The sequence below is a fragment of the Panicum virgatum genome, chromosome 6K (genome assembly GCF_016808335.1).
Source record: "Panicum virgatum strain AP13 chromosome 6K, P.virgatum_v5, whole genome shotgun sequence".
Classification (NCBI taxonomy): Eukaryota; Viridiplantae; Streptophyta; class Magnoliopsida; order Poales; family Poaceae; genus Panicum; species Panicum virgatum.
Window position 1 is genome coordinate 1,775,020 of NC_053141.1, and position 15,518 is coordinate 1,790,537.

Consider the following 15,518-nt stretch of genomic DNA (forward strand, 5'->3'; position numbering starts at 1 on the left):
AGAAGGAGAGGAATAGGTCGCTGGGGTCTTTAAGGTGCTCGTGCGCGCGCTGGAAAAGGTCCTGGGGCTCGGCGGTGAGCTCGCCACGGCGGCGTCGCGGTGGCGGCCGCGAGGAGGTTCTGGGCGCGTGGCACGGGCTGGAGAGGGCCAGCGCGAAGCCAAAGAGCGGTGGAGAAGGTCCGCGCGACGCGTGGGCGACGGAGCACGACGACTTAATGGCCGGGAAGGCCGGGAAGCCTCTCCACGGCGCCGGCGTCGGCGCCGTCGGTGGGCGGCGGCGAAACAGAGCAGGGGTGGGGAAGAAGGGGATAAGGGCGATTTTGCAATTTCCAAAAGTTCCAGGGACTAAATTGTAAACCAGTGATAACTTTTAAACCAAAGCTCAAATGGAAAAGTGCCCAACATGAAAGTTGTTCAAAATCTCAAGATCTACAACTTTGATGTTGTGCAAAAATTTATTTGACCAAAGATTCAAGAGCTAAAATTAAAATCATTGAAGGGATTTTGAAATCTAGGAAATTTGTCTTTTTCAACGTAAATTCACTTACAAACATAGACTTACAAGCAAAAATTGATGCCATGCAATAAATGCACTGAAATTTTGCACAAACACCCTCCACAAAAGCTATAATCAGAAATAACTATATAAAGGACCTTGCATAAAATCATAATTACACATATACCCTTTCATAATTACAAAAAGATCCTTTTTAAGTAATTCTAGCACATGATGCATAGCAAACCTACCCAATTACTGTGCAGACACTTAATTAATTACTGTGTAAACACCCGGGGTGTTACAGCCTTCCCCCCTAACAGGAATCTCGTCCCGAGATTACAGGAAGAAAAGGGTGCAAAGAATTGGTACCTGGATTGGTCCTAAGAAAGTCGGGAAAGTTTCTTTGAAGAAAATTTTCAGTTTCCCAAGTAGCTTCTTCTACAGTATGCTGATTCCACTGGATCTTGTACATTTTAACTTTCTCCCTTCTAGTACTTCTTTCTTTGGTGTCAAGAATCTTGATCGGATACTCCGTATAAGATAGATCGGATTCAATTTCGATATCTTGTGGTTCAAGGATTTCAGTAGGTACCCTGGTGCACTTCCGAAGTTGTGAGACATGGAAGACATCATGAACGGCGGCCAACTGAGATGAAAGTCGAAGTCGGTAGGCAACGGGTCCATAAGTTTCGATAATTTCAAATGGTCCAATGTATCGGGGTGCTAATTTTCCTTTTAAGCCAAAGCGTTGAACACCTTTAGTAGGAGATACTCGCAAATATACAAAGTCTCCTACCTCGAATTGTAAAGGATCTCTCCTTTTGTCTGCATAACTTTTCTGTCTTGATTGAGCTGCTTTAAGATTTACCTGGATAATTCTGACTTGCTCCTCTGCCTCCGAAACTAAATCTGGCCCAAAAATTTTGCGTTCCCCAGCTTGTGACCAATTCAAAGGAGTTCGACACCTTCGACCGTATAATGCTTCAAATGGGGCCATTTGCAAGCTAGATTGATAACTGTTATTGTATGAAAACTCTGCCAGTGCTAAGCACTTAACCCAATTCTTGCCATATTGAATAACACATGCCCTCAACATGTCTTCAAGGATTTGATTGATTCGTTCAGTTTGCCCATCTGTTTGTGGATGATAAGCCGAACTACGAATCAATTTTGTTCCAAGGGATTCCTGCATTTGCTCCCAGAAACGTGCTATAAACTGAGGCCCACGATCAGAAATAATCGTCTTTGGAATGCCATGTAAACGAACAATCTGGTCGAGATAAATCTCTGCGTACTTCTTGGCAGAATAAGTGGTGTGTACTGGAATAAAATGAGCGGTCTTGGTGAGTCTATCAACGATTACCCAAACAGAATCATGCCTATGAGGAGTAATGGGTAAACCAACGATAAAATCCATACTGATGTCCTCCCATTTCCAGGATGGAATAGATAAAGGTTGGAGAGTACCAGCTACTTTCAAATGACTAGCTTTAACTCTTTGACAGACATCACACTCAGAAACATATCTGGCGATCTCTCTTTTCATTCGAGTCCACCAGAAATTTTGTTTGAGATCATGGTACATCTTGGTACCACCGGGATGAATCGAAAACTTCGATAGATGTGCTTCATCAAGGATTTGCTTTCTAAGCTGATGATCCTTAGGTACCACCAGTCGGGATTCGAACCATAGAACTCCCCTATGATCCACTCTGAAACATTTATACTTTGCTTCTCCCTGTGATAACTTTTCCTTGATAACCTTGATACCCTCATCATGTAATTGTCCCATGATGATGCTATCATGAAGTGTAGGCTCAAGGGATATATGGTTCAAACTTCCTTGAGGTACCATTTCTAGGTTTAACTTCATCATTTCCTGGCATAGAGTTTCATTGAATGGTTCTACAGATAGACAATGGCATTGTGACTTGCGGCTGAGTGCATCCGCAACCACATTAGCCTTTCCTGGATGATAATGCACTTCTAGATCATAATCCTTTATCAACTCCAGCCAGCGTCTCTGTCTCATGTTGAGATCCGCTTGAGTGAAGATATATTTGAGACTCTTATGGTCAGTGTAAATATTACAGTGAGTTCCCATAAGATGATGTCTCCACATCTTAAGAGCGTGAATAACCGCTGCTAATTCCAGATCATGGGTCGGATAATTCTTCTCATGATCCCGGAGAGCTCTTGATGCATAAGAAATAACCCGGTTGTCCTGCATAAGCACACAACCAAGTCCCGTACCCGACGCATCACAATAGACATCAAAAGGTTTAGTACTGTCCGGTGTAGACAATACTGGAGCGGTAGTCAATCTTGCTTTAAGAGTTTGGAAAGCTTCTTCACACTTATCATTCCAAACAAACTTTACTCCCTTCTTCAATAACTCCGTCATAGGCTTGGCTATTCTGGAGAAATCAGTAATGAATCGACGATAATATCCAGCTAAACCAAGAAAACTGCGAATTTGATGAACTGAAATAGGAGATTCCCAATCCATCACTTCTTGTACTTTAGTTGGATCAACAGATATACCATCACTGGAGATAGTGTGACCTAAGAATTTCACACTGTCCAACCAAAATTCACACTTGGAGAATTTGGCATAAAGATGATGATCTCGTAATCGTTGGAGAACGATACGCAAATGTTCAACATGATCTTCTTCATTCTTGGAGTAGATTAAGATATCGTCAATGAAAACCACGATGAATTTATCCAGCTCCGGCATGAAGACTGAATTCATCAAGTACATAAAATATGCTGGGGCGTTGGTAAGACCAAAAGACATAACCAAATATTCATATAGTCCATATCTGGTAGAGAAAGCAGTCTTTGGAATATCACAAGGCTTGATCTTTATTTGATGGTAGCCAGAACGAAGATCAATCTTAGAGAAAACCTTAGCTCCAGCTAACTGATCAAACAGAATATCAATGCGGGGAAGAGGATACTTGTTTTTAATAGTGACCGCATTGAGTGGTCGATAATCAACACATAGCCTCAAACTATCGTCTTTCTTCTTCACAAACAAGGCTGGACATCCCCAGGGTGAAGAACTTGGACGTATAAAACCTTTGTCAAGAAGGTCTTGGAGTTGGACTTTCAATTCTGCTAATTCATTTGGAGGCATTCGGTACGACCTCTTAGAAATAGGGGCGGTACCGGGTTGAAGTTCGATAACAAACTCGATGTCCCTATCAGGAGGCATTCCAGGTAAATCATCTGGAAATACATCCGCATACTCCCACACAATAGGGATATCTTCAAGTTTAATTCCTTTTGCGGCATAAGCACAAGAGTTAATATACTCTCGTTGGGGTAGATAGAGTATGGTGGCTCCTTGATGTGGTGAATCTATCTCGATAGCTCGGGAAGAGATATCTAGTAGTACTTTATGTGTAGTCATCCAATTCACACCTAGAATAACATCCATGCCTTCTAAATTCAGCAAGATCAAGTCTGTCTTTATCAATTTGCTACCCAGCTTAATTGGCACACATCTAGTGATTTGATTGGAAGCTATCTTCCCACCAGGGGTTGTTATCATAAAAGATCCCTTAGTATGACAAAAATCCAATCCTAATCTTGCTCCAAATTTGGCACTTATAAAACTATGCGTTGCACCAGAATCAAATAATATGACTGCGGGTTTATTGTGGATAGAGAAAGTACCCGTCATTACTGGTGCTCCTGCTGGAAGGTCTGCAAGAGTAGTGAAATTAACTCGCCCTTGCCGGACTTGCACTATTTGCCTCTTGCCCTTGCCCTTGTTGTTGTTGTTGTTGTTGTTGTTGTTCTGATTAGAGTTTTGCCCTGGATTGTTTCTTCTGGGTTGTGGACAATTCTTGGCAAAATGAGAAGCACTGCCACAGTTGAAACATCGATTATTACTATTCCCACTATTGAACTGTGGGGCATTCGGCCTTGGGCTAAACTGCTGTTGTTGCTGTTGCTGAGGCACTGGAGGTCTGAATCCTCCCTGTTGCTGAGGCGGCCTAAAGACAAACCTACCCACTGGGGCATTTCTTTGTGGAGGCCTAGGTGGAGTATTTTGCACCAGGCGATACCTCGGTGGCTGAGCACTCGAGGGTCCCGTTGGTGCCTTCCGCTTTTTCTCAGCACGATGTGCAGCAATACAATCTTCCTGTGTAATGGCCATATTCACCAGCTCATTATAGGTATGGGGCTGAACCAAGTTTAAACGTTCCTTGAGCTTAGTATTGAGGCCACGACGGAAACGATCACGTTTCTTGGCATCAGTATCAGCATGATGGCCCGCATATTGGCACAGATGATTGAAGGTCTGTGCATATTGAAGAACAGTGCGGGTTCCCTGATCTAGAGCCAAGAATTCATTCAACTTTCTCTCCATCAGTCCATCCGGAATATGATGTGATCTGAATGCAGTTCTGAATTCCTCCCAATCTGAATATCCTTCAGACGAAGGCCTCGCTGAAAACTCTGGGCCAAGTCTATCACCTGGTCCATGTGTCGCTGCTGAAGTATCTGGTAGTGAGACTGGGCATTCATATATCTGACTACTGCCTCGATAGTCTCATCCGCTACATCACCAATCAAGTGCCCAAAGTGTGTGACCCTGAACAGCCACTCTGCATTGCCAGCACTAACTGCTGGAAACAACCCAATAGGATATGCTGCTACCTCCTCGGGATGGTGCTCACAAAAAGTGGTGATAGCGTTGAGAGCTGCTTTCTCAAACGCATCCACAAGACGATACCCAATCACCTCGATCTCAATCGGTGGCCACTCCAAGGTGGGGTGCTGAGGAATGGTCATCTTAACTCTGTTCTTCTTAATTCCATCCTCCGAGAACTGGCGTCCCGTGTACTGGGGTGGATCTGGGTAGTGGAAGATACGAAGTGAATCCCAAAGAATCCTCGGAAAACCCTCCCAGTACAGACAATCGGTATGAGCATTTCCCTCCTCATCCCAAAAGATCTGGGAACAAGTCGCCATCTGAATCAAAAAGGATTCAAATGTGAGTAATACAATTATCTCAAGACTTCTCAAATAAAGCTTTAAGAAGACTGCGGTAAAACAAATGTGATTCTAATTCACAAGATGATATGATTCCAACTCAAAGAATAATAAACCACAATTGGTACTGGTTCATCATTTGAGATTCTAAGGAATGAAAAGATCCCTATAACAACAAGATGGGGCTTAGGAGGAAGGCATGACTCGAAACCATATTTTTCATCTAAGGAAACCTAAGCATCGTAACAAGCATGCTACTAAAATCAGAGTTTCACTCACTCATGTTTTAAGCACACTAACACTTATCTTATAAGGATTCATACTAGAAATTCCTTAAAAAGCTTATGTAGCAACTTCAACTATCATGAACCAATCAAACATCAACCAGATATGTATGCACGTCCTGACCGTCCTCACAAGATAAACAATTGCCAACTATCGTTGGGCTTACGTGGTTAGCACGGTGGTATACATAAATACGGCTCTCCCTATATAGCTAGTCGATACATTCTAACCGTTCTTAGCTTATCGAATCGCGGTTAGTGTACCTGCATAAGATTGACAGAACATATATATATATCCAATGAACCTTTCATGCCAGCAATCATGAAAGCGTTCTCAAACATTACCGCTCACTATAGAAGCGGCAGCCATACAATTTCCGCCGTATGGCCAACGTTAGCATACGCTACTCAGAGGCGTATTCACAAATTTCTTTACTCCCAATATAGTCGACCGAGGTCGGTATATTGGCAGCAGCTCAAGTAGGTCACTGCTTGAGCGCAGCGTTCGGTTCGCATCACCGACGGGAAGGTCAGACTCCCTCAGCTGACTGAGGATCCTTACCATCTTACCTCACGTAGGTGCGTCGTTACAATAATAAGAGTTGCTTGTGAGTATGGTTTGACAAAATGTAAAGTGCTGGAAGTCAGATAACATAAACCATACAGAAATAACCACCTAGTAATTCCCATAAATTCCCTAGGACTTTACGTTCTAAGCACAACTCTTAACGAATCCAATGTAGTTTTCCGAAATTCTTTATGGTTCCAATTTTATATGGAAATCGATTTTTAAGGTTCCAACACCTCTGGTATATGCTTGTAGCTCTGATACCAGCTGTGGCAGAACCGCTTAAATTATCCCGGCTCAAGTGCGTAAACCATCACCATAAAGGCAACATTAGCTTAAACGCACTTGAAACGGAACAATTTTTGGTCTGTCGGGTAACGTCCCGATACAACCACCGATTCTCGGATCGAACAAGCATACCTCGCACGAAGGCGAGTCCAGAGATATTACAACCACAATTTTACAACACAGGCATATTAAAGATTACAAACCGGTTCAAAAGATTATTACAAAACCAACTTAAGTAAAACAGTTATACAAAACAAAAGTGTAGACTCAGAGTTTAAACAGCGGAAGATAAAACACGATAACTACAACACGTCGCAAAAGTATACCAAGCTAGCCCAAGCATGGTATTACTCGTCACAGTCATTGCCGGCCGAAGACGTATCCCATTCTACGGACCAGCCAGGAGGCAAAGCGCAAGGATAGGTCAAGCTAGCGATCTGATCCTCAAAACTCATACCTGAAAAAGGATTTCAACAGCAAGGCTGAGTATTCTAATACTCAGCAAGACTTAACCGACAACGGGTATAAGTAGCCCACCTTAGCTAGACTATGCAGGGCTTTGTAAGGCTCTGGTTTTTCCTTTGCTGAAAAGCAATAAAGAGTAGGTCCTTACTTTCAAGTTTTAGCTTCAAGATTCTAGTTGATTAACCATTCTATGTAAGCATCTACTAACCAAACATGGTGGAACTTCTAAGCAAGCATCAAGATTAATAAGAATATTGTTGCTCTTATTACTCTGTGTGGCAAAGAGATCAAGCAGTCTCATTTCATCGTGAGAGGCGGACGATTCTGAATCGAAATTCAACCTTGCAAGGGTAACCTAGCACACACGTCTGGAATACCGTCGGGTCATTCCCAAACAACCGTTAACCTTTCTTTCCGGCTTGTGGATAGTGCCACTCTCCCCGACTACAGGGCTCCAAGGCCGAACCTTGTCCCTAGAAGTCGTAGTGTTGCGCAACATAAAATAAAACCTATCCCTACTGAGAGAGTGGGAGGTATATCCACTCCCCGGTCCAATCGGCTACTAGGCTTGCCGCGTACCATATTTACGGCATGTGACTAGTACTTTCAAAAACTTAACCAGCACTACCACACACCGCGACCTTAGCAAGTTCATCAACACAGACGGGGTCTCACATAGGACATGATATCGAACACAACCCCGTCCGTCGTCCTTATATTGTTAACAGAAAGTAAACAAGCAATTCCTATAAAGCTCGCGAGTGACAGGCAATCACTCGACTTTTACCGTTCCTATAAGCTTAGCAGATAGTCGAACTCAGGTCTAGTGTTCAGTACATAGGTTCCTAGGATCATGCATCTAGGGTTTCAATTCAAATCCTAAGAACTGTAAATGCACAAGTAAGTAATAACAGTAAATGATAATAATTTGAAATATAGGTTATGTCCGGGGCTTGCCTTCTCGGTAATTGCTAACTATTTCAGCGCTAGGCTCTTCCGAACTTTGGTTCGGGGCTTCAGTTAGTTCCGCAGTGTTCACTTGAGCTTCGAGATCACCTCCGTCAGACTCCGGAATCAACTCGTACGTCCCGTCTGACAAAGTAGTCGTATCTATATGTAATGCAAGAACAACATTATAAACAAACATGGGCAATCGTTTATAGAGTAGTTAAATAACAAATTTAACTACACAAGGCATCATGATCAAAAGCACAAAAGAAGTTAACTAACTTCATAAAAAGAGTGGTGGCGATTTCCTATACAAATAAGTCATAGTTTGTAAATAAATCAACAAATCAAAGTACAAACAGTAATAAAATCTACCAAAATTACTCTAAACAGAACATGAATAAAATAATCTACCCTACAAAAATCATGTCAAGAAATGTAATCATTTAATCACAGTAAATCATTTACTCAGATAACATCTAGAACAAGCAAGAATTACACAGGTCAAACTAAAGAAGATCAGAAGCTCAAAATTTAACATGAGATCTAAACAGGGATGATCTAGCTGCTGTGAATTTTTCATGATTTTATCTGCACGAAATTAATTCAGAAAAATTAAACTAAACAGACATCAGTTTAGCAAGATTTAATTTTTGCTCCTGTTCTAGACATGAACTAAAGCTCAAACTTCCTGGACAAGCTAACATACTCCAGAAGAACACTCATGAATATTTTCATGATTTAATAAGAACAGAAACTATTTACCATGAATAAAGTCTATTAAACAAAGATTAAATCAAATAAATAGCTACAACAAAGAACTGATCATGAAATTTTTATAGCAAAGCTAGTGTAACATGAGTAAACTACCACCAAAATTTCAAAGCAAAACAAGCTTTCAAGCATCAGATAAGAAAAAGATTAAAGAACAAGTAGTTATACACCTAGTAACACAAAACAACATCTACAGCAAAAACTTGCAACTAAGGCCTAACATATTCTGGTTCTACTGCATAGAGCTCTTCAAGAGGACTCTAAAACATCCAGATTTGCTATTTTACAAATTTTCTACGAATTTATACTGAATTTCAAAGTTTACAGCAAATCCTAGCAAACAAGTCCCTGAAGGCACTATTCATATGTGTCTTGGGTTTGCAGACAGCCCCCTGGGCTTCTTCGAATTCAAAACCGAAGGCCCTTGGCTGGGTCAGAGAGAAGGGCGACGGTTGACCGGCCAAAACCGGCGAAGGGAGGCGTCGGCGGCGTAAAGGGAGAGGTCAGGGAGCTAGAGGGGACCACGGCGCACCAGTAGATGCCCGAAATCGAGGTCGGGGTGGCCTGGGGTGGCGGCGCGACGCGAGCAGGCGGTCGGCGGCGGAGGAGAACAGCGGAGGCGGCGCTCCGGTGAGGGATTGGCGGGAAGAAAGGGTGGGCGAGCTGCGCGGGGGGCGAGGCGGTGCTAGCTAGGGGGTCAGAGAGGGCGGAGGAGCGGCGGTGAGGCGGCTCCGCGGCGGCGTCAAGCTTGCCGGAGTACGGGATGGAGCGGCGGCGGCGTTCTATAGCGTGGTAGCGAGGAGAGAGCAAAAGAAGGAGAGGAATAGGTCGCTGGGGTCTTTAAGGTGCTCGTGCGCGCGCTGGAAAAGGTCCTGGGGCTCGGCGGTGAGCTCGCCACGGCGGCGTCGCGGTGGCGGCCGCGAGGAGGTTCTGGGCGCGTGGCACGGGCTGGAGAGGGCCAGCGCGAAGCCAAAGAGCGGTGGAGAAGGTCCGCGCGACGCGTGGGCGACGGAGCACGACGACTTAATGGCCGGGAAGGCCGGGAAGCCTCTCCACGGCGCCGGCGTCGGCGCCGTCGGTGGGCGGCGGCGAAACAGAGCAGGGGTGGGGAAGAAGGGGATAAGGGCGATTTTGCAATTTCCAAAAGTTCCAGGGACTAAATTGTAAACCAGTGATAACTTTTAAACCAAAGCTCAAATGGAAAAGTGCCCAACATGAAAGTTGTTCAAAATCTCAAGATCTACAACTTTGATGTTGTGCAAAAATTTATTTGACCAAAGATTCAAGAGCTAAAATTAAAATCATTGAAGGGATTTTGAAATCTAGGAAATTTGTCTTTTTCAACGTAAATTCACTTACAAACATAGACTTACAAGCAAAAATTGATGCCATGCAATAAATGCACTGAAATTTTGCACAAACACCCTCCACAAAAGCTATAATCAGAAATAACTATATAAAGGACCTTGCATAAAATCATAATTACACATATACCCTTTCATAATTACAAAAAGATCCTTTTTAAGTAATTCTAGCACATGATGCATAGCAAACCTACCCAATTACTGTGCAGACACTTAATTAATTACTGTGTAAACACCCGGGGTGTTACAAAGGCGGCGCGGATGTTGGACTCGAACCAGTGCTCGATGGGGAAGTCGGTGGCGGCCACGTCGGCGAAGAAGCTGAAGTCCATGAAGAAGCGGTTGTCGGAGTTCTCATGCCGCTCAACAACAATACGGCGGTTGCCATACTGGAACGGGGATCGACGAACGATCTCCTCGCGCGCCTCAGGGGAGGGGAACTCGAGCAGCATGGCACCACGGGAGGAAGGACGCAGCAGGTAGTAGGGATCGCCAGCAACATCTTCGAGAGCATGGCGGATGACAGCACCCGGGTTCACGGCAAGAGGCTCGATGTAGACAAAGACGAACTTGAGGCTCCAGGTCATGGCGCCTGGAGGCATGAACACCTCAGCATGGTCGTTCACGGCCGGCTCCACGGGAATGAAGGAGCCCGGGGATGGGGCAGGCGCAGGGGAAGAAGGGAGGGATGGCTCCTCAGGCAGCGTGTCGCTGCTATCAGAACCGGACTCGATCTCCTCAGGATCGTCCGTGCTTGCGCCACGCACGGATCCGAACGGTCCGCCTCCGCTGCCGCCCACAGCAGCACCCGAGCGGCGAAACGGGGACGGAGTGCTGCCCGGCATGCCAAGGCGAGGGAGAGTGGCGTCCAGGAGCCTTTCCTGACGGTGCAGAGCTTCACCCATCGTCCCAGCCCAGCGATCGAGCCAGTGGGATGGGGGCCAAGGGGGGATGCCAGGGAGGGGGGAGCCGCAGCCATGAGCAGGAGCGCGGGTCCGAGGGGGTGAAGGGGGGCTCCTGGAGCGGGCGAGGGAGCGGTGGTGCACGAAAGCAGACGACATCGACCTGTGGAACAGGGAGGGATGAGCGAGAGAAGGAAAACGACCAGGAGAAGAAGAGAGCCCCCGGCACTTACCCTCAGAATGCCGGTGCCCAAAGCGTCTGCACGAGCGACACTAGACGGGGTCACGGCAGTCTCGCACAAGGTGGTCGCGAGAAAGGCAGCGGAAGCAACGAGTCTGAGCTGAAGAGCTTGGTGAAGGGAGGCATGGGGGTGGTGCCCTTTTATAGGCAGGGAGGACACGGCTAGGAGAGAGGAGCGCGTCCCGAAACGAGCGCGCGCGCAACGTCCGATGATTAGACAACGCGACGTGCGACGCAGCGATTAGGAGCGGGTCAGGGTCAAGTTGACCAGAGAAGGTAGGCGGAGGCATGTTGTCCACAGGGAGAGACATGTCGTCAACAGGGCGAGGCATGCTGACAACAGGGTTAGTCGTGTCATTAACAGGGTTAGCGCTAGTGGACGGAATGGCCACAGCAGCTCCCACGACAGGGGGAGTTAAGCCGGAGCCAGGAGAAGCGCGACTGTTAACTAGAGCATGCTTGAAACAGTGCACCGGGATCGAGAGGCACAGGGTCCGGATGGAGGAGGATTTGCCCAGGGAAGGAGCGATGCTCGGGTCCAGCTGCATGCCGCGGGAGGCGGGGGCGGCCGCGGAAAGGCAGTCAACAGGATCATGAAGGTGATCAGCAGGGCCCGGGGAGGAACGCGCGAGGAAAGGGGGCAGCGCGCCGCGCCCCTGCTCACGGCCTAGAGGCCTGCAAGGAAGAGGGCGCCCAATAGGTCGGCCCGCGAGCAAGCGTTGGAGAAAGGAGCCCGGGAACTCCGGGTGGGCGGGTCGCTTCGCGCTAGTCGCCACAGGGTTTTCAAATTTCGAATTCTGATCCCAGTACCGTTTGGCCAAGACGAGCTGAGGGAAGAAGACGAACGACACCTCGCCGACGACCAGGGGGCCAGCGGCGCAAAGGAAGTTAGCGACATTTTGGTTGGCCACGAAAGTTTGGTAGACCATGGAGCCGCAGTCGCAAACCACGAAAGGCGCTGCAGCCGTCGAGAGGCAGAAGGAGAGAGCCGAGGCAACGAAGTCGGCGGAGGCAAGTTTACTTGGGCAAGAACAGGTCACCCAGAGAGAAGCAGGGGAGAGAGGAGCAGATGAAGGAGAAGCAACGACCACGGAACAGTGAAAATTGCTGAGAACGAAGTCACGGAATCGCTGACCTGGAGACGGCAAGGAAGGCCCTCGCTTCTGCTGCTGCCCAGAGCTCCCGGGTGGGGAAGGCGAGAACGCAAGCTGCAGACTGGCCCGGCTCCCGACGGAAGGTAGAGCCGCAGCGGACCAAGTCTTTGGGGCGGGAGGGGGGCGCCGAGCATTGGAGCCTCGTCGGGGAAGACGCAGAGGCAACTTCAGAGGAGGTTTAGCGAGGAGCGAGCAAGGGGGCACAGCAGAAGGGGATTGGGGAGAGGGGATGAGCGCAGGGAGGCAGCTAGGTGGAGGAGGGCGGCGGCGGGAGGGAGGAGAGGACCTCAGCAACAGGGTGTTGCCGGAGGAAGGCATCCTCGGCCTCGTCCCGACCAGAAACTGTTTTGAATCATTTACTTCTTTCAAAAGATCATCTTCACTCTTTCCGGCATACTGAAGCCGTACAAATGAGATAGAATAACCCGATGTCTTCTGAATATCCACTGCATCAGCACCACCGTTTTGCTCTTGTTGTGCTCCATCTTGATTCGTTCTGGACAACAGCATGACAGCACTGTCAAGTAATTTGCCCCAGCACTCGACTGCAGCAGCATCCAACAGCACCGCAGACTCACAAAGCAACTTTGTTGATGCAACTGCTGTCAGCTTAACTTCAAGAGCCCCTTTGATCAATTTAAGATTGGGAATCCAGAAGCGCTGAAGGATTTGGGTGACAAGATTTGGCTGAATTGCATCAATGGAACTGACAAGAACACCTGATCCATATCTGATCAGCACTAATGACATGAAGACCACTAGATAATTTACAAACTTCACTGCCTGTCTACTCTGTAGCCGAGTAAACAAAGCACTCCATATCTCATTCATGTAAGGATTCATAATGTCAAAGCCTACATTTTCCACTAGCGTGTTAAGCATGTAGAATGCAGAATCTTCAGTGCTGCTTCGTGAGAGGAGACTACGGAATATTGCTAAGATATTTGGAAGCCTGCCCGCTTGGTTTAGCTCATTTGGAATTTTCCTAAGGAATGCTCGCATCAAACTAACCAAGGCAGGAACACATGGTGGTCGGTCCCAAGTGGCATTGCTGAGAAGGACGCCAAAAAGCTGCATGTAATTTGGTGAGAGAGGTGGGTGGCTCAAATTGACAAGTTGTGCAAATATCTGAAAAGCATACGGCCAGAACTCTGCGATGTCTTCAACTAATATCCTCTGGAGCACTGGGAAGAGACTGGCCTCAAAAGCAGGTACTAGTGCTGGGTCTTGCTCACCAATCCGAGAAATCACTGCTGCCAGAGCCTCAAACAAGTAATGGTTGAAGTCAGGGTTCGTGGGGTTATTGCACACTTCCATGAGAATGCCTACAAGACGAGCAGTAATCTGATGAACAATTTGACCAGCTATATTAGCAACCCCAAGCACCCGCATCAGGCACTTCATCAGATAGGGGTTCTCGTGTGAATCAGGAAAGCTTAAGGCTGTGGACAGGTTCTGAATGATCTGTGGGGCAAACGGATTGATATCAGCAGCAACATAACGTTGAGATCTGGTCACTGTGTTCAACCCTGGTACCGGGACTACATCCTTGATCATCAACAGGTTCTCGATGAAGGTCGCAGCATATGAGTGAACAACATTGGACTCGTGTCAGGAACCTCACCGCACCTGGAAGCAGAGCCAGTGCAGTGGCTTTGGGAATCTGATCCCTGAACTCCTTCAAGAACCTGAGGACAGTTGCCTTCAGCATTGGCTCAGACTGCCAATCAGGGGCCTGGAGCTCAGGCACAATCACAGATGTAAAGAAGCTCTCCATGTCAACCACAGGTGCCCCACCGCCTGTAGCACCAGGCTTCTGCATAAGAGCAATGACAAGGTATACTGCAGCATCCTTCTCCTTCCAGTTGTTCGCCCGGTCAGCTGTATATGCAGCCACCATCTGCTGGACCTGAGCTGACACGAGTGTAGCCACCTGGTCCCGGTAATTCGCCGCAAGCCCCCTCAGCAACCGGCACGCAGCCCGTCTGAGTGTATCCGAATCGCTCCCCTCCGAGTCACGCCTGACATATTCCACCCAGTTTCCCTCAAAATCCTCCTCGTCCTCATCCCGCAGATGCAGGTTAGGCACGACAACACTATCACAAATCTGCTTCATCGCCTCAGGACTCCCGAACAATGCATGGTGCACGCTCTCGGCAACTGTAGTCAAGAACCTTATCACAGTCACGGCAAGCTGCCCGTGGGATGGCGAAGCAGTCTGCACCATGAGGAGCCCCCACACAGCCTCAACAAACTCCTTCAAGTACGCCTTGAACTCCTCCTCGTACTTCATATAGAGCTGCAGGTTATCACAGACAGCAGCACGCAGGGCATCCGCGGCACCATCTGTGACAGACCCGTCGAGTTAAAACGCTTGATTAAGCGTAACCGTCATCAATTGAACAATTCAGACGCATTAGCTTAATTAAGTGTAACTTGATAGGTTGTTTCCAACCCACAGACCGATCGAAACACACCAGAAGTCTCGCACGAAGGCGAGCGCAGAAGGTACCAGCATGATAAAATCTTACAAAAATAGTAAATAATATTAAGACTTTTACAAAACAACTTTAAATTTAAAATATACAAAAGAAAAAATAGCAGCGGAAGAGAAACTAACTTACAGAGCATTTTTACTAGAGAATAAATAAAACAAACGAAATAAGTCGAGAACTACCGAGACGTGAAGACAAGGCGCCACATCGAGCCCACCGATGTGAAACCTAATTAGCTCCTAAACCTGAAATAGGGTAAACAATAAACCCTGAGCAACTAATACTCAGCAAGACTTACCCGACCAGTGGGTATAACTTAGCCCACATACCTAAACATGCAAGACATTTGGCTGGTGGTTATTTTGCAGAAAAGCGACTAAAGTAATTCCTTACTTTTATTATTTTAGCCCTAGATTCTATATAATTTAACTCTAATCTAATATTTGCAGGAACCAACTATAACAAACATGGTGGTGCAATCAATAATAATTCAGTGTGTTCAATTATATATATATATATCATCCCA

General features: G+C 46.7%; 1 pseudogene; it reads right to left on the reverse strand.

Annotated features, from left to right (window-relative positions):
• LOC120713848 overlaps positions 1-15,518 on the reverse strand; it is a 36,731-nt pseudogene that overhangs the window by 8,255 nt on the left and 12,958 nt on the right.